Source organism: Sus scrofa, chromosome 2, assembly GCF_054392235.1.
Source record: "Sus scrofa isolate SSC_HxYL_T2T_F1_AM1 chromosome 2, Sscrofa_HxYL_maternal_Yorkshire_Landrace_v2.0, whole genome shotgun sequence".
NCBI lineage: Eukaryota > Metazoa > Chordata > Mammalia > Artiodactyla > Suidae > Sus > Sus scrofa.
In genome coordinates this window covers 103,511,717-103,537,805 of record NC_139384.1, presented here as the reverse complement: position 1 = coordinate 103,537,805, position 26,089 = coordinate 103,511,717, and the positions used below count along the sequence as shown (strand labels likewise).

Here is a 26,089-nt window from a genome sequence, read left to right as displayed (position 1 = left end):
ATATTCAAGCTAGAAATGAATACTCCTAGGTCTTTTTCTATTAATTTTGGCAGAATTAGATGATAATCCATTTTAGAATCTATGAGTCTTTTTTTTCTTGAGTTAGAATTACTATTGAACTTACATCTCTAAATGTTAGATGAATTTTGATGTTTATTTTAAAAAATCATCTTCTATTAATTTTTTTCTAAAATATATATTTGGATGACTTATTATAACTTTGTTAAAATAATGATATTGACTCATTATTTGGATGTCCTTGTACACAGTCTTCACTCTACTACGAATGGAAATTAATATTTGCCTTTAACTTTTAATGAAAATGGATGATTATTAGGCATTTGGACCAGATCCTTAAAATTTAAATATTGAGGGTTGGCATTAACTTGTTTTCAAGTGTTTTTTAAAAATTAGCAATGCTTGTCTATTTTAGTTATGGCTGTTAATCTAATGACAAAGTTAATCAATTTAATAAATATTATAAATTAAATTTTAGAAATGTGTCAACTGATAAGAGAAAAATTACTTTGGACTAGTTGAATTGTTGTCATGTGGTAAAATTTTAAATTTGAGTATGTATGAATGCAGATGTTTGTGTTTCTTTGTATTATGTGTGTGGTGGAGGGAAGGATGGATATTAAAGTTGAAAACAGTTAATGGGTGCAACTGCTGTTTTGTTTTGTGATGTGTTATTTTGTGTATATTTTTAAATTTTATTATTATCATTTTTTGTCTTTTTGTCTTTTTAGCACCACACATGGGGCATATGGAGGTTCCCAGGCTAGGGGTCTAATTGGAGCTATAGCTATCAGCCTATGCCACAGCCACAGCAACACCAGATCTGAGCCATGTCTGCGACCTACACCACAGCTCAAGGAAATGCAGGATCCTTAACCCACAGAGCTAGGCCAGGGATTGAACCTGCAACCTCATGGTTCCTAGTCAAATATGTTTCCGCTGCCCCACAATGGAAACTCTGTTTTTTGTTTTGTTTTGTTTTGTTTTGTTTTGTTTTGTTTTGTTTTTGTCTTTTCTAGGGCCACTCCCACAGCGTATGGAGGTTCCCAGCCTATGGGTTGAATCAGAGCTGTAGCTGCCAGCCTACACCAGAGCCACAGCAACGCAGGATCCGAGCTGCATCTGCGACCTACACCACAGCTCACAGCAATGCCGGATCCTTAACCCACTGAGCAAGGCCAGGGATCAAACCTGCAACCTCATGGTTCCTAGTTGGATACGTTAACTGCTGAGCCACGACAGGAACTCCAACTCTGATATATTTTTAAATTTTAAAGTGAGACAAAAATATTATGCTTCCGTTAAAAAATACAGTATTTATTTTCTTCACTTGTGCATATGGACTTTGAGTTGTGCATATTATATATTAAAACAAAAAAAGCTCACACTAAACCAAACTCTTACAGTGCTATTAGCTAGAAAATATTATTTCCTAATTAAGTTGAATGCATCTGGGCTAAGCATTTTTTAATGTGATTGTTTTGAAATATTTATTTCATAAATGATTTTAATTATAAAATGGTATATATATATATATATATATTTTTTTTTTTTTTTGTCTTTTGTCTTTTTGTTGTTGTTGTTGCTATTTCTTGGGCCGCTCCCGCGGCATATGGAGGTTCCCAGGCTAGGGGTTGAATCGGAGCTGTAGCCACCGGCCTACGCCAGAGCCACAGCAACGCAGGATCCGAGCCGCGTCTGCAATCTACACCACAGCTCACGGCAACGCCGGATCGTTAACCCACTGAGCAAGGGCAGGGACCGAACCCGCAACCTCATGGTTCCTAGTCGGATTCGTTAACCACTGCGCCACGACGGGAACTCCTAAAATGGTATATATTGACTTTTAAAGTAATAGTCAGATGGACTTTATATAAATAGTCTAAAATTTTAAATCTTCTACAAAATTGTCTTACATATACACGATTTATACCAATCAACTCCTCTTATAAATAATCATGAAAATATCAATGAAGATGACACGTAACAAAGATATGTTAGCCAAAAAATAAAATCTATCTTTGTAAAGCACTATGAATGTATTTCTGTCTCAATTATCTCAGTTTTCATATTTGTTTTATGGAGGGTGTTGCTGTAGTGTTTTGTCAATTAACTGAACTTGTCAGTATTGACAAGCCAGTTTGCTGTCTCACTTAGTGATGAACTATGGTTATGTTAAAAAGTATAAATAAGATATTTTATGATGTCTCTCATCCTAGAAACATAAAAAAATTCCGATGTCCAGTTCTCCTGAAGGTCTTGTACACTAAGTACTAATGCCTATAAGTAAAAACATCTCTAATAGCAAGGACTGCATTTTGGTTTTGTTTGTTTATTTGTTGTTGTTTTTCGGCTTCCTGAGATATTTTAACACTAGGAGCAAATACAATTTGCCAAGTCTTGCCTTGTTTGAAATACTGTTTTTATTTATTACCAGATAACAAAAAATGCATAAATAAACACTAAAATGTATGTTTATTTTTTGTCATTAATTTTCAAATTGCCAAGTAGATCTGATAAGAAGGAACGGATCTGATAAGAAGTCATTTTTATTCCTAATGTTCTAATTATAGAATTTCTCCATGCCTTTCATATTAATCCTTGAGCATAGTTGCAAAAGAAAAGCTAGAGGCATGGCTTTTGGTGAATACTCATAATTATGGAAAAAACAAAATTCCTCCTAAAAGTATGGAAATCTGCCTGCTTTCAATGTTTGAGAACCAGTACATCTGACACATACTAATTTCATTAGTTTTTTTAGGAAAATATGCAGCATTCAATAACACATACCTGAACTTTTGTAATGAGACTTCCATAGCAATAATAAACTAGAAATATAATTTCAAAAAAAATGATGAATGCTTCTTACCCCACTGGGTACTATCTGTGACTTAAAGGCATCACAAAGGAGAAAAATCTGTTTTAAAAATGGAGGTAACACATCTGATATCTGTCTGAATGCCTGAAAGATTGTCTTGATTTTAGCTGAATAAGATCTAGAGATTTGCTATACAACATTGTGTCCATAATTAACAACAGTTTATTGTGCACTTAAAATTTTGTTAGGAGGGTAGATGTTATGTTAAATGTTCTTACTACAATTAAAAAAAAAAAAAGATTTCTTGGTTTTAATTAAATGAGTTTAAGGTATAGAAACAATTTGGGTTGGAATGCTGTTGTCTGGAGTGCCTAGTAGGAGGCAAATCAAACATGTTAAGCTAAGTAAAGTATTATATTTGCAAGGAATAAAATAAAATTTATATTTGTTAATTGTTATTTATCTAACTAATTTGGAAACATTCCCCTGTGAGAATACCTAGAAGATACATACTTTTTTTTAGTTTATAATTGGAGATAATATAAAGCTAACAATATGTAAAAACAAAACAAAAAACCTCAAATGTAGACAATCTTTAGGAGAAGAGAAAACTACAGAAAAATGAGCTAAGCTTTGAGGGCTTACCCTAGAGGTAACTGATCCAAATAAAAAACTTAGATATTCAGATTCCATAAAATTAGTGCACAGATAGTTTGAAATTAAAAGTAAGTTAAAAAATTGTCATGTAATCACAGAAAGAAAGATGATGAAGCTATATTATCAGAAAAAGAGTGCTCTAAGGCAGGAAACTTTGTTAGAGATAAAAGAGGAATATTTCATTATTGTTGGAGAGGTTAAACTATCAGGAATATACCCTACTCATGCATTTACCCTTTAACATCTTTAAAATTCAGAAAGCAAAAATTCAAGAATGGCAAAGAGAAATCACCAAATAATGAAAAATATTAGGGAGCCTATATCATCAGATACTAGGGGAACAGACAAACAAATAGAGTGTTCAAAATGGAGAACAAATTTGACTAATGAACCTGTATATAAAATTATACCCCAAATTGGGAGAATTCACATTTTTTTCAAATCTACTTAGAATATTTATCAAAGAAAGTAGGGAGTTCCTATTGTGGCTCATCAGTAACAAACCAGTTAATATCCATGAGGACAGGGATTTGATCCCTGGCCTTGTTTAGTGGGTTAAGGATCTGGCATTGCTGTGAGCTGTGATGTAGGTTGCAGATGAGACTCAGCTCTGGTATTGCTGTGGCTGTGGTGTAGGCCAGCAGCTACAGCTGTTTCAACACCTAGCCTAGGAACTTCCATATGCCATAGCCATGGCCCTAAAATTAAAAAATTAAAAAAAAAAGTCTATCATATGCTGGACAATAAATAAAGCCTCAAAAATCCTTAAATATTTGAAATAGTTCAGCGTATCTTCTTTGACTATAAAGTAACTCAGCTAAAAATCAATGAGAACACTATCTAGAAATACCAGATAAATGTGATTAAGTAATACAATACTAATAAACATCAAAATGAAATATGAAAATATTTTTTATTTCTCAACTTGGTTATTCAATTTACAGTGAAGGACTAAGCTTAATCAGTATTTATAGTAAAATACGTAGTCTTAAAATGCACCTATTAGAATAGACAGTGGGCTTAAAATCAGTAACTGAATTTCTATTTCAAAAAGATAATAAAATAATAGCCAGTCAACTTCAAACAAATAATAATTGTAGCTTTGTAATATTGTTGATGTCAGGGAGCCTAATTCTTCTGTTTCTTTCTCTTTTCCTTTTTTTTTTCCCCAATATTTCTTTGGCTATTTGTTCTCTTCAGAGCAACAAATTTTAAAGAGGTATTTAGAAGCTCTATGAAGGTGTTTGTCTCTTGTTCTGAAGATCACTGGGTCTTCTCACCTCTTGCTCCCCATAAATTATGCAGGAATGCGTCTCAGTCATGGCCTCAAGGGCTGATGGAGTTTCAGCTCTAAAATGTGTTTTATTTCATCTCAAGCTTTTCAGTGATTTGTCTTGCAATAGTGGATAAGTAGAGCAATAGGATATATTATATCTGAACAGTTTACTCTTACATATATAACAAAAAATGTATCTATATCTATAGGTCATGAAATACATGTGCCGGAATATTTCTAGCACTATTATTTAATTGGAAAAATACAGAAAACAATCACATACACATCAGCAATAGAAGGGATAGTATATTTTGGTGTATTTGAAACACTATGTAGTTCAATGCGAATAAACAGCTATATCCAGCTTTTTGAATGAGTTTCATGAATTCCATATATATAAAGGAGAAATTCAGTCAAATATAAACTCTACTGGTAGAAATCTGAATGGTGATTATCCTGGGCAAGAGAATATAATGAATCGTCAGAAGCCAGTCATGGAGTTCTGAGGTGCTGGCACTAGTTTTTTGTTTTGCATAATGGTAAGAGGTATATATTTCATTTGAGAGGTGATACTGAACATTTGCAAGAATATTAAGAAATGGAAGCTCTTGTAGCATGTTATTACCATAAACTGATAGAACTACTTCGTAAAACAGTTTGGTTATAGCTACTGAAATTAAACATTCATTCCTTAAGACTCAGTTTTGTCATATTCAGAAATGTATCCATATGTGCAATGAAAGACCTGTAGGTAAAGGTTCATAAAGATATTTATATAACCTCAAATTGGAAACAACTGAAATGTCCAACATCAGAATAAACGATGAAATGTATTTTTATCTTATTTCTATTGATGTGTGTATAGGTGTGGATAACAGTATGCCACAATTAAAATGAAACTGTAATTGTGACCTATAATATGGATGATTATAATACAACGTAAATGAAAAATGATAAAGAAAATTCTAGCATACATATAATTTGATTCAATTTATTCAATGTTCAAAAATAGGCATGACCTTTATATAGCGTTAGAGCATTGGTTTCTCTCTGGAAAGAATGGTAGATTTACTGAGTGAAAGCAAACGGAGTGCTTCTATAGAATTTTAAATATTCATAACAAGTGTTTACTTTGTGCTAATGCAGTAAACTGAATTTATTCCTAGTATCTGGCTGCCTATTGTCTTTTTATCTATCTGTCTGTCTATCTATCTATCTATATTATTTCACTCAAAGTTACAAAAAATCTGGAGATTATGATCAAGGATACAAATTCTGCTACAAAACTATTATTTTGTCAGGGTATGATTTAATAAGATTATATGTAGCAAGGATGTCCCTTTACATACAATTAAAATAACCTCTAGTCACACTACCCAAAAGAGCAACTTAATTGATACTTACATTAAGCAAGACAATTTTGAAAGGAATTAACCTTTAAATGAATAAGCTAGTATAAGACCAGGCAAAAGTAAGATGTATATTTTTAAATGCTGTATAATTACAATTTAAATTGCTGTTTTCAAACATTGCTATTTTGTTAAAAAAAAAAAAACTTCCATGACAAATTTAATAACTATGGCAGTTACTCATTATAAATCCCAGGTCTAAGAATTACTGTTTTCTTTGTAAAGTCTCTCTAAATGTACCACACTGGGAATTCTAAAGTCGTTGTTTCTCTGTTACAGCATATTGGTTGTGTCTTTAGCACAGGTCTGTGATGCTATGGAATAAATAGAGCTGCAGGCTCTATCGAGAGAATTAAGATTTTTAAACCAAGATTAAAGCAAACTTGTGTCACATCTGAATAAAAGGTCTATGGAGACTACTACAGCCAGTCAGTATTGTCATTCTTATGTAAAATGTTTAATCGAATCTGCTGACATGTAAACCCCATTCTGATTACTAGGGTCTGTCTGAAAGCAGCATTAGCTAGATTCTCCAAGAAACAAAATAGAGCATTGATACTATGAAATGGAATCTTGGTGGAGTGCCTTAGTGACTATGAAGGTTTCAGTTGGTTAACCCAATTGAGGTGTGAGAAATGGGAAAGGAGAAAATAGAAACTGAAATATGATAGCAACGGTGATTTGATTTTGACCTAATAATCTGAAAGAACTCATAATAGTTTTTACAAAACGTCCTCACCAAACATGTTTTTCCTTAAAGAACATTCCTTTAATCATCTGAAATCAGTCTGTCTTCTCCGTTGGTATATTTGTCTTCAGTATCTACAGTGAGGAGTATATCGTTTTACAGTGCAGTGTTACCTTTACCATCGGACCTAAAAATGGGTCCGGTGGTAAAGATAGAAGAGGGAATGTGTCAAGTGAGTAACATCTGTGGCATTTTCCTTCTCTTTGAGCTACAGTACAACACACTGATTAATGATCACAGGGAATCTTGTCAGCTGCCTAATTTCCACAAAATGAAGAAATGCATGAACAAATGAGAGACTAGTAAGGTTCAAAATGACCACAGCTCAGCTCTCTGTCCTGTGTGTTTTATATTTGTTGTCTCCCTCACTCTTTCCCTTTCACCACCTCTCTCTCATCTTTTATCTTATTAATATACCTTCAGAAAAATATTTAACACACATTCACACGTGTGTGTACACACACCTGTGGCGTAATAAACACTGTTTTATATTTTTCCTGTTTTGTTATTTAAATTTTCTTGAAGAAATATTAATAAATGTGAAAAAAGTAATTAAAAAATAAAAGTGGAAAACAGAAGTTCCCGTCGTGGCGCAGTGGTTAACGAATCCGACTGGGAACCATGAGATTACGGTTCGAACCCTGCCCTTGCTCAGTGGGTTAAAGATCCGGCGTTGCTGTGAGCTGTAGTGTAGGTCACAGATGCGGCTCGGATCTGGCGTTGCTATGGCTCTGGTGTAGGTGGCAGCTACAGCTCCGATTAGACCCCTAGCCTGGGAACCTCAAATGGAAAACAAGCTAATATGAACTGGAGTGCAAAAAGAATTTTTAAAAAAGGCTGCAAATAACGTGAGTTATTAGGAAAGCTTACATGTTGTTTTCCAAAGCAAGGAAGTTAAGCATATGTTCTACTTAGATTAAAAGGGAGAAAAAATTCTTAAGAAGCCTGACTGTTCATTCAAGTTTTAAGAATCTTGGGATCATCTGTTAATGAATTATAGAGGTCTCATTCATTTTGTAGTCAGCCAGAGAGCCATTTAGTTTTATAGCTTTCTCCCTCAAGGTGTTAAAGCTCACAGGGCACCTTATAATTCAATTATAAGTACACTTAGAATTTTAACTACATAAGGCAAATGAATTTAATTCTTGAATTTCTATGAGATATACTTGAATAAACATGTGTTCAAGTTTTGAGTCTTTCTCCTTGAACAAAAGAAGACATATAATCTCAGTTATTAAGGAAAATAATCCATTTTACTCTTCTCACTCCAAGTTTTCTAAGGTACTCTTATCTACCTCACAGAAAATATTTTGGCAATCCAGTAATATTAAGAAAGGAGACAGAGTGAGAATTCCACAGAACATTTTGTATTGCTTTTCTAACTTTTCATTTTCTTATTCCTTCTCAAATCAAGACTAAAATCCAATATTAGCAGAATAAACAGGTGACAAACCGTCCAATATCATTAGGAGAATTGTGTTCCTAACCATTATGTTCCCATTTTATGTAAATAATTGAATCAACTACACAGATGGAATTCAAACCAAACCAAACAAACAATAAATAAAAATTTTAGTTTATTTAGTTTGCTTGACATAGCACTAGTCTTAAAGTGATGCTCTCAGAATAAAGCCTAAATAAATTTAGGAAAAACTGTATTTCATATATAACTTTTTCTTGGACTTCATTTTGGATGAAGTCCTTCATTTCTAGGATTCAACAGAGCTCTATTTTCCAAGTACTTGCTATGTTGTTCTACCAATATTTTGGAGAAGATATCTTGAGAAATTCTTTGATGTAAACAATAAATTTTTTTGAGAAAATGTATACCAAGCTATTTTTTTTACCTAATTACTATTCTAGATGGAAATATAAAGATTATATTTGCAATAATCTCTTTGTATAAGATCGATGCATTTAGGATTTGACCAAATGATTTTCTCATACCAGAGAATGTCAATGCTATAAAATATTTGTAAACAATTGATAATACATTAATTTTACATCTGAAGTAAAACACATCTTTCCTTTTAAATACTTTTATGCTAATTTATCAAGGACATTTTAGGGATATTGTAAATTAGTCCTCATTTGCCTACATTAATTGGTTTAATCATTCAGTACCTATAGTTTAGTCACTGTAGTAGGCATGGTAATAGAATAATAGTACTAAATGTAATAATTTCTGATTAACAGTTACTGATATTTCATACTTTATGTTTATTTTACATGTGTTATCTCACTTCATCCTGAATACTGCCCTGTGAGGTAGAACTTACTGTTCACATTTTCCAGATTGGGAAGCTAACCCAAAGGCTAAGCAATTTGTCAGATATCACATCACTATTAAAAATACATAGCTGAACCTTGGCAGTCTGGCTCCATAGTCTGTCTTCTCAGACTATAGAGGCAGACTCCTATGCAATAGAATGAGTAATGTGGAGATGAATAAGGCAGAGTTCCTTTTGGAGTTCAAAGTTCAGTGAGAGAGACATGCCTATAAACAAATATAGAAAAACAAGAGGATGATGACATTAAAAGTGAAATGAAAAATACGCATAAGTGAACATATATGAGTTAATGGAAAAAGTGAGAAGTTCAGTATTAAATATGTATGGTTACAGTGGCAGGGGTCATCTGAATACAGATAGTAAATAAAGCATTGATTAATACTCACGAGGGCTCAGAAAGAATTTAGCATGAAATTGAAATTAGGAAATTGATAGGATAGAAGTTGAAATCAAGGAAATCAATTAAAGCAGGAAGGTAATGTGAACCAGGGTAGATCCTGGTTAATATTAGCAATTAACCTGTGATATAAAGGAGTAGCAGATATTCTTTTCACTAATGTTCTCAATGAATAAGAAACAATCCATTTATATAAATAAAGTAAACAGTTTTATTGAAACTATAAAATATAAAATAAACATAGTTTTACTGAAACAGTATAAATAATAAACAATTTTATTAAAAATTATGTCTTATTGGGCAAAATCAATGCTTCTACTGCATTTTTTTTTCATTGCTTCAGGAATAACTTTACCCTCCTTCATACACCATTTAGCTTCTTTTTAATTATTGCATGTTAAATTACCCTGCCTTTCATTAGTATTGTTTCATATGCAATATTTAGAATATCACTCAATTGTGAAATTGAAAATACCATTCTAGTCTTTTTGTGTGTGTATTGGTGATTCTAAACATCTAGTTTTCATTTCCTGGCTCTTGTTACTCGTTGTGTTATTACCTGCAGTGTCTGTTTATAGAATGCTATGCTTTATTCAGATTAGAATTTTTTTTCTAACTTGGCCAAATAAAAATCAGTCCCATGAACTTTACTATATAGTAATGGTACAGAGCAAGTGTGTGTTAACAGTAGTAGTTCTTCAGACTGCTACATAAAAGGATGAGTGTGGGTGGAATGTGTAAATCGAAATTCTTGCTATGAATGAGGATATGGTAGTTTTCTTAGGTAGTATCTGTGACAGCTGTGAGTTTATATGAACCAAAAAAAAGCAAACAAACAAACAAAAAACCTCAATGGGAATAAAGTAAAGAGGACAACTACCGTATCAATACAGAATCAACCTACTTCACCATTTCCTTTAATATATTAAAAGTTAATATTTAGAAAAGAAAACAAAAAGCACATAGAAACCACTACCACTGGGAAGCATTTTTGTTCAATGAAGATATCTTCTTAAAGAGGGCTTCCAGAGTGGCAAAAATCAAAATAAGATTATTTTATATAAACATAGACGATTAGTAAAATATATATTCAGTGGTTTGTGATTATTAAGTTGTTAAGGTCAATAAATAATGTTTCATAGTAAATTAGGCTTTGGCAAGTATATCAACTCCTTTAGTTTTGTAGGGAACTAGAGAGAAAATACTGAATGATTCCATTGAAAAACTATCTATTTTAGAATAAGATAATCTGCTAGGAAGCTGACAAATTATCTTGTTCAACTATGTAATTATATAAGGGAAAAAAACTGAGGCCCAGAGAGATAAATGGATAGTATCAGAGCTATATGACAATAGCAGGTATCATAACTCCTAGACCAGGGAAGGTTTTAGTATGCTGTGCCTGTTTTCTTGAGGCCTTGAGCCAGGTTAACCCCACAAATATGTTTTAAAAACAGCCAAAGAGTAGATTCCACTGGATTGGGGAATTCATCATTCTGCTAAAGTGATAGAAAAGAAAGATTTTCTTTTCCCCAGCATGAGGGAGACGGGCTAGAGAAGATGGTGAAGGAAGGAGAGGCTGTTTTAGCAGCAGGCTGGATTCATCCTCCACTGAAGACTTAGCACACAGGAAATTTGCTGCAGTAGATTCAGTGCAAAATTTGGTCAGAGAACCCTGTTGGACCCCAGTTTTTTTGAACCTTTCAGAAATCAGCATGACTTCTGCTTCATAGAATCTGTAGGTAGTGAGCAGCATTCTGAAAGGTTAAAAATAAAAAAAGATCATGATGTTAGAAGCCTGTGTAGGACTATATTTCACAAAAGGTGGGTCTCTTACTGTGCAAGGGAGGACATCTTGCTGTGTGAGCCTCCTTATAGCAGCACTTCAATTTTAAAGCAATCTGTGTGCTATGTTATTGTAGGATTTCCTTATTTCTCACAAATTACCTAATTTAAACCAGTCACAAACAGAATGATTCACTTGGCATATAGGAATAAAATATAAACATAAATATATATTTTTATGCATTGTAGAAAGTAGTCATGTTTATTTTCATTGATATTACAGATAATATCTTGTGTGAAAGATTGCTGGAGTCTGAGAAAACTACAGTGACAGACCTTTATTTATTTTTGGAATAAAACTTGTCAAGCTTTAACAGTCTTCTATGAACTGAATTAATTTTTTATGCTGTAGTACTATTTTTTGCAAAAGCAATTGCTTGACACTACAAAAGATTTGTTTACAGAAATGTTTCTTGTATGAGAAAAAAGATTATCATATCTTTTCTGAGAATATGTGGTATTTATTGCATTTCTAAAATAACATGTGCAAATGTTTGGAATTTAATATGATTATATCTATAATCTATAATGATCAACAAATGCTCTTTGGCAATAGAAATAGCTGCTCATTTCATTGCATAGGTATAGAATAAGAACATAATCTGCAGGTTGGAATTTGAAGATAATAGTAATAGTACTTGCTTCTGGCAAGTACTATTGAATACTGAAGAAAATCATGGCCAAATTACCATAGAAGAATGAAATTACATACAGATCATGACTATTACTACAAAAATATCCCTGTGATTTTTAATAATCGGTGAGACTTGGGCTAAAACAAATTATACAACTCATCTTTTTATAAATGTGTGACTATTATCAACCTTAATTAACCACCATCTTTGTTATTTTAGTTAGAACAAACGTTCAGTAATAACATTTAGTATTATGCCAAAATTAAATCTTTGGGATAGGATAAAATGTTCAATAAATTGAAAATTGTAATTTAAAAAAATAATCAATGTATTTTTAACTTAAAAGGCAAATAGACATCAAAACACAAATCTGAGAGTTAAACTATTAGCTCCTCTATTTGCTCCTCTATTCCCCACCCTAGTGCCTCATAAGGCAAAGATCTATAAAAAGAGCATTTTATCTTTACAAAAATTCTCCATACTTCCTACACACTCTAACTTTGCCTTTATGAAAAGAGAAAAGACTGGGATGATTTGAGAGACTACAGTAAACAATCACAGATAAAGTAATTTTGAATGAAACTGGTTAATTATCACTAATTCAAATAATCTCATAAGTTTCTTAAAGTATAATTTAAAGTAGATTCTTAATTTTTTACAATTTGTAACAAAAAATTTGGTATAACTTTAAAAAGTCTCAGTTGCACTGCGATTTTCTTTGGGATTTTCTATCATTGGTATTCAGCTAAGCTACTTTATTGACTTTATGCCCAACTAGTTTCCCTGAATGGTTGAAAGAATAATCAAATTATGCACTATTTGTGTTCCTCCTTTATCTAATGTATTAGATTATTCTTGTTTAATATATATTTCAAGTCAAAATAGCTATTTCTCTATATGATCTTGTACCCATAGTATATTATAATCATATAAGTCTGTTTCTGTATCTCAAAATGTGACATCCATTGCATCATTGGCTATAGTGGATTACCACACCATAAACTGTATTTAATAAAATATAAAATGTTCTTTAGGTTTAAATAATTATTTTGCTTATAAATATGATGTAATTCATTATAGGTCTTTCAAAGTGACCACCTCTATAGAATTATGGTTGTTGGCAGTTCCCTTCAGAGTTTCAGCAGGAAAAACTCTGAAGGGAACCTCCAAACGTATTGTTTAGAGAATTCAAGACCAATTCCAGTCAGTTTATTTTCCCAAGAGTCTGTTTCTTTTCCAGGCTTTTCCTCAAGATTCCCAGAGGTTTCTGGCATTTTAAGCAGGGGGTGGATAGGAAACAAATGACCACATATTGTAGAAGAATTTTTCACTGGATGATTGTCAGTAACTGTAATTAAGCCTGTTTACAAAGGAGAGGATTACAAATTGTGGGAATTGCTCTCTAAAATTATTAAAATGTATAGTCCACAGCATGACATGATGTGGATCTCCTGATTTGGGTATGGAGAGTGTAACTTGTCTAGTGAATTTCCACTCATAAGTACCTATGTGTGATGACACTTGTCCACAGAATAGTGCTGCTTATCTCTGTGTCCTGCACACTGACAGTTTAGTTTACATTGTGGGGAAATAGAGGAAAACCGCATGCCTTGGTTCTACAAATATGACATGCTGATATCTGAGCTTATTTCTTTAAACTTAAAAATCATTCAAAAAAGTGACACCAAAGGTGAAGATTTTATTTTCCACCACAGAAACAGTTGCACTATGACAATTACTAAAACCTGGACAAGAATACATTAGGTCATTTTAGTACAGAAGACATTAATATTTATGGAAATAAATTTAAACGAATTAACTCTGTTCCCTCTTTACTAGGTTTTAACAAAAATTTTTGTTCCACTTGAATAGGTTCTAATTTTATACAAACTTTATTTGCTTAGTTAATTACTTTTGCTTCTGAAGTTATTTCTCTGAAGAAATCACTAGCAATTTGGAAAGCATGCTGTTCAGAATTGTTTTGACATATGTGAGTAGAAAAAAATGATGCTGAAAATATAAAACAAATGCCTTTGGTTTGGAACATTCATCCTTAAACATCTGTTAATACAATTGGTTTTGCAACAGAATGCAAGCAAATTCCTCACTTTTGGGCATCACTAGGTTTGAAACATATAAAATGCATAAGTTGTATGAGTCTTGGTTTTACTTCGTAAGAATGCTTTGCCTAGGCTCAGCAGTAGCCCAAAAAACCTCACTCCTCAAATCGAACTCCAGATTTATTTCAAAAGCTTGCTATTTGTTTTATCCTTTAATTCAGCATTATAGTCTGCTTTTTGACAACCTCAAATGAAGTTTTAAAAAAATTATGTGCTATTATTTATTATACATTGCTAAAAAATTTTATCCTATTTCAGCTCTTTGGAAAAGAACTATATTAACTGACTTTCATTGCTTATGTCTTTCAGTTGTGTTTTTGACCTACTCAGGCTGCTGACTAAATGTTCTTTTTTACTTTTTATTTTTTCATTTTGTATGCAGGGTTTTAGAAGATATTTTGAGAAAATATACAGACCTAATTTCCGTCCAAGTTCTTTTATCTCCTGTAAAACTGTACCAAACCTTTGGACTTCGCCATGACCCCAGCATTCTCAGCAGGTATGTTCGGGGCAGGTGGTGCTGTGAAGCTAGTAGGCAAGGACTGGAATGACAATGTATCCCCTGCTGTCCTCACAGGGCAGTTTGCATGAACTCACTGTTTAAGTGTATTTGGTAGGCCTCTGACAAACTGCAAAGTACAACCACTCAGGGCATTTCATTGTCTGACATCATTGTGTTTCCAACAGCGGAAAGCACATACTATGATTTAAATAGTAAAAATAGATTGTTGTCTTTGAATTTAGTTAGAAGACTCTCATAACATATTAATAGAGCAGTGCATCCATAAGGACCACAATTCCTAATTAATATACATGGCTAGATAATTTAAAGAAAATTAGCTTTATTAATCATATCATAGTACCCACAAAGATAATTAAGATGTTCAGTAATCTATCATACTACTTAAAATCTCAACAGTTATATATATTCTGCATTTTCAATTTTCGTCTCTTTCTTATTTTTTTGGCCACACTCATGGCATGTGCAGGTTCTCAGGGATTAATCCTTAACCATACCAGTTACAATACCGAGTCCTTAACTGCCAGGGAACAGGGAATTCCCATATTTTCAATTTTCAATCATGAATTTGAGCAATTCTTTATAAGTAATCTAATAAACAGTAAAATCATTTAAATCACATGAAATTCAACCATATATCATATTACATTTATAGCAGTAATCTCAGACATTCTAAAATTGTTTTGCCTTTTAACATTATATGAGCACATAAACATTATTATTGTTTCACAATGACATGTATTAACAATTTACAATGCAAAAGTTAGAATTTGTTACACTACCTTTAACTATTTGGCATTTTATTGTTCATATATTTGTCTGCTCTTTTGAGAGTAAAGTCCATGAGAGCAGGTATTTGATTATCCATTGTTGCATCCAGTGTATTTTCAAGGTTGGAACTTTAAGTGAAATATAACAAGTCACAAATATTCAATAAAAATCTTAATAAATATGATATTCATTGTGCCAGTATGCCATGAGAATCTTAGATGACTTAAAATAGGAATTTGATTGTTTCTGAATTATTATTTTTATGAATATCTTTTTAATGACTATGTGGAATTATGTAGAGTAAAAAAGTAATTAATAATTTCTCAATAAATTAGCATTTTCAGTAAAATTAAGCTTATTTTATTATATCTAAAGCATAATTTTATGCCCAGAAGTCTTTATAAACTTTTGCTTAACCTTATCAATTTTTCTAATCTTACTTTTTCATTACTTCTTTAGATTGTTCAAATATAAGTTTTTCTAAATTTCTGTCCTAAAAAACTTTATTTAATTTTATATAATTAAAATGTAAATTGTACATGTTTGTGTATTATAATATTTGCACAATTTGCTTTTTGTATTTGAGAAAACCATATTAAATGCCTGCTTGAAATTATTTGTTATTAGGGATTATAATCACCACTTTAACATATGACTTTTTTATTGAATTAAGTGTGTATCTGTGAGATTTTCTTTAAAATATACCAGTGTATATGATTTCTGTGGAAATAAAAGTGTAATCAAGATAAAGGTATAAATTAACTTTACCTGAAGGAGCAAGCTTGAATTGCAATATTGAGTGATATTATTTGTTAATGTGATAGTTAATGTTCATTATTATATAATATCATTTTGGTTGTGTTTCCTAAGACTGTTCAATAAGGCATTCCAGTCTTTATACTTACCTTCCACATATTCACTATGTCATTTTCTATTTCTCTCAAAAGAATTACATCAGAGAGATTACTTTTTGTTTATTAGAATTGGGGGAGTTCCCATCGTGGCTCAGTGGAAACAAATCTTACTAGCATCCGTGAGGACACAGGTTCGATCCCTAGCCTCACTCAGTGGGTTAAGGATCTGGGTTGCCATGAGCTTTGCTGTAGGTCGCAGACACAGCTCAGATCCCACATTGCTGTGGCATAGGCCAGTGGGTACAGCTTTGATTCGAGCCCTAGCTTGGGAACCTCCATATGCTGTGAGTGCAGTCCTCAAAAAAGACCAAAAAAAAAAAAAAAAAAATTGGTTTGCAAGAACTGCCAAGACCAGCTCAGCAGGATGGGCCTGAAGAATGGGTGCTGTGAAACTTAAGGAAAAAAGTTAACATAAAACAAAACACAGAGACATTTATCTTAAGTAACGGTGGGAACCAGGAGACTCAAGGTCTCAGGGACCAAGAGCACCACCTCAAGAAACCACACTGCTTTTATTGTGCTCGTTAGGATAATGGCAAGTGAGGAGGGGGCCATAGGTGGAGGATATAGGTTTTTTTTTTTTTCATTTTATAAGTTTTTTTTATTATTTTAAAAGTCACATAGCTGGTAGATGGTTAAGCTTTTACTCTGACCTTTAGGTATTTAATAATCATTAGCATTTGAGTTAGCTAGCTATGCATAGCATTCCAGAGAATCCTCACTGTGCTTCCTCAAAGGGCATGCTTATTTGTGGCAACCCAGCGTGCCTAGGTTTGCACTTTGGTTCTCTTTGCTAATGCCTATTCTACTAATGACTGCTCATAAACCACTTGGCCATGATGTTCCTCTTTCTCTTATTCTTTGGAGGACATATCTTGCTTGCACAAATGGTGTGCCAGTCTGCACAGGTCCAGCGTGCCTAGACCAAAGCATTATGTCCTCATTCAGCTGACCCTATGAATAACTTATGCCTTTAGGTCTTTGTTCTTAAGCTTAAGTCATTTACCAGTACTGTAACTGTTTTTCAAGCAGGAAGATGAGGTAAAGTAAATCAGGACAAGATGGAGTTTTCAGCAAAGAGGCTAAGAAAATATTGTAGAAACATGTCTCCTGACAAAGAACAAACTCCAAGAGTAGTGTGTGTGGAAAACACATGGTTTCCTACAAAGTAAATGTACATTGGCATTTTCATTTCCCTGATTGACTAGGAGTTCAAATATATTTTTTGAAGTAGTGTTTAAATGTATTTCCTAAAAAAATTGCTTTGTGATAGGTGCATGTATAATTATTAAAGTAAAAATATAACAAAATCAATCATTACATTCAAATTTAAAAAAAATAACCATTTGAAAGAAGAGTAAACATAAAGATAAGTATATAAATATATTATTTTTTAAAGGCCCTTTATTTTTTTTAATTACTCATTGGATTTTATTACATTTATAGTTTTACAATGATCATAATGATCCAATTTTATAGCATTTCCATCCCAAACTCCCAGCCCATCCCCCCACCCTCAACCTGTCTCCTTTGGAAACCATAAGTTTTTCAAAGTCTGTGAATCAGTATCTGTTCCACAGAGAAGTTAAGTGTGTCCTATTTTTAGATTCCACATGTAATGTTACAGCTGATACCAGCAGCCCTGCGCTGCAGCATATCAGCTCTGGTGACAGCCCTGTGGCTGTAGTGTACCAGCTCTGGCAGCTTTGTGGCTGTAGTGGATCAGCTCTTTTACCTGGCGAGAAACCAAGCGAGCACTCGGAGAGTTGGAGAACTCAGGTTTATTACGCTGGCGGGCTCAGAGGAGATCTCTCTCCAGAGTCTGAGCCCAGAAGAAGGGTTTCACAAGGTTTTTATGGGTTACGTCTTCCGGGTCCAAGCTTGGCTAGTTGGACTGGAGTGACGTCACGCAAGGTAGTAGATGCGGAAACAAATTTACAGAAGCAGATGCATGGGGGAGGACTGGTTGGGGCAGTTGGCTAGACTTTGCTTAGTCATCATGGCTGGGGTCTCTCCTTTCTACATTTTATTGGGACATTTTCTCCTACAGTAAGTGCCAGCATATGGTGTTGGTGTCTCACTGTCTGACTAATTTCACTTAGCATGATAATTTCTAGGTCCATTCATATTGCTGCAAATGCTGTTATTTCTTTCATTTTAATGGCTAATATTCCATTGTGTATATGTACCACATGTTCTTTATCCACTCCTCTGTTGATGGATATTTAGGTTGTTTCCATGTCTTGACTGTTGTATATAGTGCTGCAATGAATATTGGAGTACAGGTATCTTTATGAGTCAGTTTTTTCTGGATAGATGCCCAGCAGTGGTATGCTGGGTCAAATGGTAATTCTATTTTTAGTTTTCTGAGGAATCTCCATACTGCTCTCCACAGTGGTTGCACCAGTTTACATTCCCACCAACAGTTAATAGGGTTCCCTTTTCTTCACTCTTTCCAGCATTTATTCTTTGTAGACTTTTTGAAGATGGCCAGAAGGTGGTACCTCATAGTGGTTTTGATTTGTCTTTCTCTAATAATTAGGGATGTTGAACATCTTTTCATGTTTTTTGGCCATCAGTATGTCTTCTTTGGAGAATTGTCTTAGATCTTCTGCCCATTTTTGATGGGGTTGTTTGTTTTTTTGGTATTGATCCCTTGTCAGCAGCTCAATTTGCAAATATTTTTTTACCATTCTTGGGTTGTCTTTTTGTTTTGTTTAGGATTTCCCTTGTCAGTGGCTCAATTTGCAAATATTTTTTACCATTCTTGGGTTGTCTTTTTGTTTTGTTTAGGATTTCCTTTGCTGTGCAGAAACTTTTAAGTTTAATTAGGTCCAGTTTGTTTATTTTCATTTTTATTCTCATATCTCTAGGAGGTGGATCTGAGAAGATATTGCTGTGGTTTATGTTGGAGAGAGTTTGGACTGTTTTCCTCTAAGAGTTTTGTAGTATCTGGTCTTATATTTAGGTCTTTAATCCATTTTGAGTTTATTTTTTGGTATGGTGTTAGGAAGTGCTCTAATTTCATTCTTTTCCATGTGGCTGTCCAGTTTTTCCAACACCACTTATTAAAGGGACTGTCTTTTCTACATTGTATATTCTTGTCTCTTTTGTCATAGATTAGTTGACTCTAGGTGTGTGGGCTTAATTCTGGGCTTTCTATCATGTTCTGCTCACCTATATTTCTCTTTGTACTAGACCCATGCAGTTTTGGTGAGTATAGCTTTGTTTTATAGACTGAAGTCAGGGAGCCAGATTCCTCCAGCTCGATTTTTATTTCTCAGAATGGCTATGGCTATTCTGGGTCTTTTGTGCTCCCAAACAAATTTTAAGATACTTTGTTCTAGTTCTGTGAAAAATGTTCTAGATACTTTGATAGGGGTTTCATTTAATCTGTAGATTGCCTTGGATAGTATAGTCATTTTGATAATACTGATTCTTACAATCTAAGAGCATGGTATGTCTTTCCATCTGTTTGTGTCATCTTTGGTTTCTTTCATAAGTGTCTTATAGTTTTCAGAGTACAGGTCTTTGTCTGTTTAGGTAGATTTATTCCTAAGTATTTTATTCTTTTTGATATGGTGGTAAATGGGATTGTTTCCCTAATTTCTCTTTCTGATCTTTCATTGTTAGTATATAGAAATGCTGTTGATTTATGTGTATTAATTTTGTATCCTGCAGCTTTGCCAAATTCATTGATGAACTCTAACAGTATTCTGGCGGTGTCTGTAGGATTTTCTAGATATAGTATCATGTCATCTGCAAATAGTGATAGTTTTACTTCTTCCTTTCCAATTTTGATTCCCTTTATTCATTTTTCTTCTCTGACTGCCACGCCACTGCCATAGTTCCAAAACTATGTTGAATAGTAGTATCTTATTCCTGATCTCATTGGGAATTCTTTCAGCTTTTCACCATTGAGAATGATGTTAGCTGTGGGTTTGTCATATATGGCCTTTATTATGTTGAGGTAGGTTCCCTCTATGCCCTCTTTTTGAAGGGTTTTTATCAGAAATAGGTTATGGATTTTGTCAAAAGCTTTTTCTGCATCTATTGAGAGGAATATATGGTTTTTGTCATTCAGTTTTTTAAATGTGGTATATCACATTGTTTGATTTGCAGATATTGAAGAATCCTTCCATCCCTTGGATAAGTCCTACTTGATCATGATGTACAATCCTTTTAATGTATTGTTGGATTTCGTTTGCCTGTATTTCATTGAGGATTTTTTTCATCTATATTTGTCAATGAAATTGGCCTGTGATTTTTTTTTTTTTTGTTCTATCTTTGTCTGATTTTGGTATCAGGGTGATGATGGCCTCATAGAATGAGTTTGGGAGTGTTCCTTACTCTTCAAGGAAGTTATTTCAAAAGGATAAGTATTAGCTCTTCTCTAAATATTTGATAGAATTCACTTGTGAATCCATCTGGTCCTGGACTTTTTGTTTGTTGGAAGTTTTTTAATCACAGTTTCAATTTCAGTACTTTTGATTGGTCCATTCATCTTTTCTATTTCATCTTGGTTTAGTCTTGGAAGATTGTACTTTTCTAAGAATTTGTCCATTTCTTCTAGGTCATCTCTTTTTTTGTCATAAAGTTGCATGAAGTAGTCTCTTAGTATACTTTGTATTTTTGTGATGTCCATTGTAACTTCTCCTATTTCATTTCTAATTTTATTGATTTGAATCCTCTCTATTTTTTTCTTGATAAGTCTAAGGGTTTATCAGTTTCGTTGATCTTTCAAAGAACCAACTTTTAGTTTTGTTGATTTTTTTTCTATGGTTTTCTTTGTTTCTATTCCATTGATTTCTGCTCTGATCTTTATGATGTCTTTCCTTCTACCAACTTCAGGTCTTGTCTGTTCTTCTCTCTCTAACTGCTTTAGATGTAAAGTTAGGTTGTTTATTTGAGCTTTTTCCTGTTTCCAGAGGTAGGCTTGTATCACTATAAACTTCCCTGTTAGAACTTCTTTGCTGCATCCCACAGGTTTTGGAGTGTTGTATCTTTGTTGTCATTTGCTTCTAGGTATTTTTTAATTTCCTCTTTGTTTTCTTCAGTGATCTGTTTGTTGTTTAGTAGCATGTTATTTAGTCTCCATGTGTTTATGTTTTTTGCAGTTTTTTTCTTGTTGTTGATTTACAGTCATATAGTGTTGTGATCAGAAAAGATGCTTGATATGATTTCAGTTTTCTTACAGTTACCCACGTTTGATTTGTAGCCCATGATGTGATCAATCCTAGAGAATGTTCCGTGTACACTTGAGAAGAATGTGTATTCTCTTTCTTTTAGATGGAATGTCCTATAAATATCTATTAAGTCCATCTGGTCTAATGCTTCACTTAGTGCCTGTGTTTCCTTGTTTTTCTGTCTGGGTGATCTGTCCATTGCTGTAGTTGGGGTGTTAAAAGTCCCATGATATTATTGTGTTATTGTCATTTTCTCCTTTTATGGTCATTAGCAAATGCCTTATATATTGAGGTGATCTTATGTTGGGTGTACATTGTTATATCTCCTTCTTTGATTGATTCTTTGATCATTAGTTAATGTCCTTCCTTGTCTCTTATAATATTCTTCATTTTAAGTATATTTTGTCTGATATGAGTATTGGTACTCCAGCTTCTTTTTGATTCCTATTTGCATGGAATATTTTCTTCCATCTTCTCACTTTAAATTTGTATGTGTCCTTAGAAGTGAAGTGCCCTCTTGAAGACAGCATATATATATGGGTCTTGTTTTTGTCTCCATTCAGTCAGTCTGTATCTTTTTGTTGGAGCCTTTAGTTCATTTACATTTAAGGTAATTGATATATATGTTCTTATTGCTATTTTATTATCTGTTTTGGATTTGTTTTTGTTGCTCTTTTTTCCTCCCTTCTTCTCTTATTCTCTTCTCTTGTGGTTTGATGACAATTTTTAGTGTTGTATTTCAGTTGATTTTTCTTATTCATGTGTGTATCTATTGTAGATTTTGGCTTGAAGTTAACCTGAAGTTTTGATATAGGAATATATAGAAATGTATGAGATTATTTTAAGCTGTTGGTCCTTTAATTGCAAGTGCATCTCCAGTGTCCTGCATTTGTACTCCCCTCTTCTCGCAGTTTCTGATTTTGGTAGCATATTTATGTGTGGATGATTTCCTACCTTTACTGTATATATGCCTTTCCTGATGATCCTTATAATTTGTCGTATGTTTGATTCTAGTTGTGGCCTTTTCTTTTCTGCCTAGAGAAATTCCTTTACTATTTGTTGTAAAGCTGGTTTGGGGGGTTCTGAAATCCCTTAGCTTTTGCTTATCAGTAATAAAGCTTTTGATTTCTCCTTCAAATCTGAATGAAAGCCTTGCTGGGTAAAGTATTCTTGGTTGGAGATTTTTCCTTTCATCACTTTAAGTATATTGTCCCTTCTGGCCTGCAGAGTTTCTGCTGAAAAATCTGTTGATAATCTTATTGGGGCTCCCTTGTATGTTATTTATTTCTTTTCCCTAGCTGCTTTCAATATTTTCTCTGTCTTTAATTTTGGTCATTTTGATTAATATGCGTCTTGGGGTGTTCCTCCTTGGGTTTATTTTATATGGTACTCATTATGCTTCATGAATTTGAGTGAATGGTTCCTTTCCCATGTTATGGAAGTTCTCAGCTATTGTCTTTTTGAATACTTTTTCTGTCCCTTTCTCTCTCCTTCTTCTGGCACTAATATGGATATTGGTGCATTTAACATTGTTGTGGAATTCTCTTAGATGGTCTTCATTTGTTTTCAATCTTTTTTCTCTTTTCTGCTCTGCATCAGTGATTTCTACTAGTCAGTCCTCCACCTTGCTTATTTGTTCTTCTGCCTCTTGTATTCTGCTGTTAAATGAATTTTTTATTTGTTATTTCATTTTGTATCTCTGCTTAAAGTTTTAAATCTTGTGTTTCTTTGCTCAATGTTTGCTGTAAATTATCAGCCTTTGCCACCAGTATATTTCCAATATCTTGCATCATCTTCACTATCATCATTCTAAAGTCTTTTTCCTAGAGGCTGATAATCTCCAGATCACTTAGCTGTTTTTCTTTCTTTCTTTTTTTTTTTCTTGATCCATTTTCTGAGTTATAGTTCTTTGCCTTTTCATTTTTATAGGTTTTTGGTGTGGTGTCCTTTTTGCAGACAATAGAATTGTACCCTCTCTTACTTCTGATGGCTTCTGACTTTGTGGATGAAGTTGTTATGGGGCTTGCTGTAGGCTTCCTGATGGAAGGGACTGGTATCTGCCCACTGGTAGGTGGGGCTGCTTTTTATCCCTCTGGTGGGTGGGTCGTTGACTCTGGGTGAGGTTAGAGGCAGCTGTGTGCCTGGGGGTGGAGGTCTTTAGGCAGCCTGTTTACTGATGGGTGGGCTGTGATCCCCCATGGAATATTGTTTGGCCTGGGGCTTCTCAATGCTGAAGGGTGGGCCAGATTTTCCCCAAATGGCCACCTCTAGTGGAACACATGCTGATGAATATTCCCAAGATCTTTGCTTCCAACATCCTTCCCCCACAATGAGCCACAGTCACCCCCTATTTTCCCAGGAGATCCCCCAAGAACTACAGACAGTTCTGACCCAGATTCCTATGGAGTCTCTGCTTTGCCCTGGGACCAGGTGCACATGAATGCCCGTGTGTACCTTTCAAGAATTGGGTCTCTGTTTTCCCCATCCTGTGGAGGTCCTGTGCACCAGCCCCATTGGCCTTCAAGGCCAGATGACCCAGGGACTCTTTCTTCCAATGCCACATCCCCAGGCATGGGGACCTGAAATGGGGCTCCTACCTCTCACTCCTGTGGGTAAGTCTCTGTGATACAGTTACTTTCTAGTCTGTAGGCAGCCCACCCATTTTTTATGGGGGTGCTTACATCACATAATTGGCCCTCCTACTGTCTTGATGTTGTTTCTTTGTCTTCTACACTAGCATAACTTTATTGAAAGTTTCCAGTCCATATGGTTGAAGGTTGTTCAGCATTTGGTTGTAATTTTGTTGTTTTTTATGAGAGATGGTGAGCCCTAGTCCTTTTATTGCATATATATATATATATATTATATTAGCTGATATACACCTAAATCACATTCCCTATTTTAGGTTGCTGCATGCTGATATTTATTTATTGGTAGAAAAATAGTTTGAGGATCATCTTGTTACAAAGTTATACCACCTTTTTATTTTTAATATCTTTGTATAAATAACAACTTTATGTAGTTAAATTTTATATGATATCCCAAAGTAGTGTGATTTTCAACCTTTTCTTGTTAAATACCCAACATTGAATATATTGTTTAGATAAGTGTTTCTCACTCCAGTGTGATGATGCATTGAAAGGTAACAACTTATTACCAAATTCTTACTAATCAAAGTGTATAACTTATTTTATACATTGCAATGTTTGTAGGTTATCTCCAGTAAAATCATTAATTTTCACTTCTACTGCAGAAGAACATCCAGCTCATTTATTCCATTAAAAACTGTATGAAGCACTTATTTCATATATTCCAAATAAGTATGCTGTCTATTTTGTATCATAGCAAATAAAAATAACATTTCAGTGCCTTAAACTATTGCTATAAGCAATCAGATCTGACCCATCATGCATCATTATAGCACATGATTGAAAATTGTTCTGGTATCCTCCAAGGACACTTTGTGGCCTTATTGATATCATCAATGAAATATTTTAATTGCCACTCGGCCATCTTGATTATTGAATGTCTTGTTTTACACAACCCACTTCTAAAAGGAGAGAACTGTAAACTTGACCTAACTTAGAGCTCCATAAATTTGTAGAATATTGAAAGATCTATTTGGTTGCTCTGTTATGTCATGCTTATTTGCATAGAGCATTCAGACGAAGTATGTAGAATAGAATTTGGTGGAGGGTAAGGTATGATAGATGGAGAAACAGAAATGTAAGGTTGTGGGAGTAGAGAATCAGAGAATCATGAGGTTTTCCTCAATGAAGTAGGGACATTGAGGAGGAAGAGAGAGAAGAAGAAAAAAAATGATTTTCTCATAAACAGTATTGCCATGATTGGTGGTGTAAGGATGAGTTGTTATTTCTGTGCTTATGAGGAAAAACATCACCAAATTGTTTAATGTGGAAAACAAAACATGGAAAGCATCTGCGTATAGATGATGTAGAGATGTTGAAATAACTAATGCTAGATGCTCACTACCTATGAGATTATTTTATACAAAAAAAATAAACTTCCTTTTAGTTTAAGCCACTTTTAGTTGCATTTTATGTGGTGGGCAGTTGAAAGTTGTTTAACTGATAAACTACAAAAATTAACTTCTTTCTAAAGTGAATGCTTTGATATTATTCTTGATAATATACAAAAATTATTTTACCTGTGAAAAAGTTAAAATATTATTGAGTAAATCAGAGATACCTGTGTACTCTCATTCCACGAATCTAAATTCTCAGTCCTTACTGTGTGTAATTTACTAATTTTCAGTGAAACCTAGGTTCTTTATTGTTTTTTTCTATTACAGTATTATTTATTTATTTTAATTTTATTATAGTTGATATACACTGTTCTTTCAATTTCTGTTCTACAGCAAAGTGACCCAGTTATTTATATATATATATAAAATTTTTCTCATGTTGTCTTCTATCATGTTCTTTTGCAAGTGATTGGATATAGTTCCCCATGCTATACAGCAG

The 26,089-nt window shown here is 33.6% G+C and overlaps 1 long non-coding RNA gene across 9 annotated transcripts in view; it reads left to right on the top strand.

The window, feature by feature from the left end:
* The window catches only part of LOC110259771 (uncharacterized), a 548,103-nt gene that overhangs the window by 407,084 nt on the left and 114,930 nt on the right, over positions 1-26,089 (top strand). For 8 of the 9 annotated variants that reach the window (XR_014838230.1, XR_014838226.1, XR_014838228.1 and 5 more), the window contains one exon: positions 14,597-14,713. This is a non-coding gene — a long non-coding RNA (uncharacterized LOC110259771). Of the gene's footprint in view, positions 1-14,596; positions 14,714-18,102; positions 18,334-26,089 lie in introns of those variants that run through there. The other variant, XR_014838231.1, reaches the window with a different exon arrangement.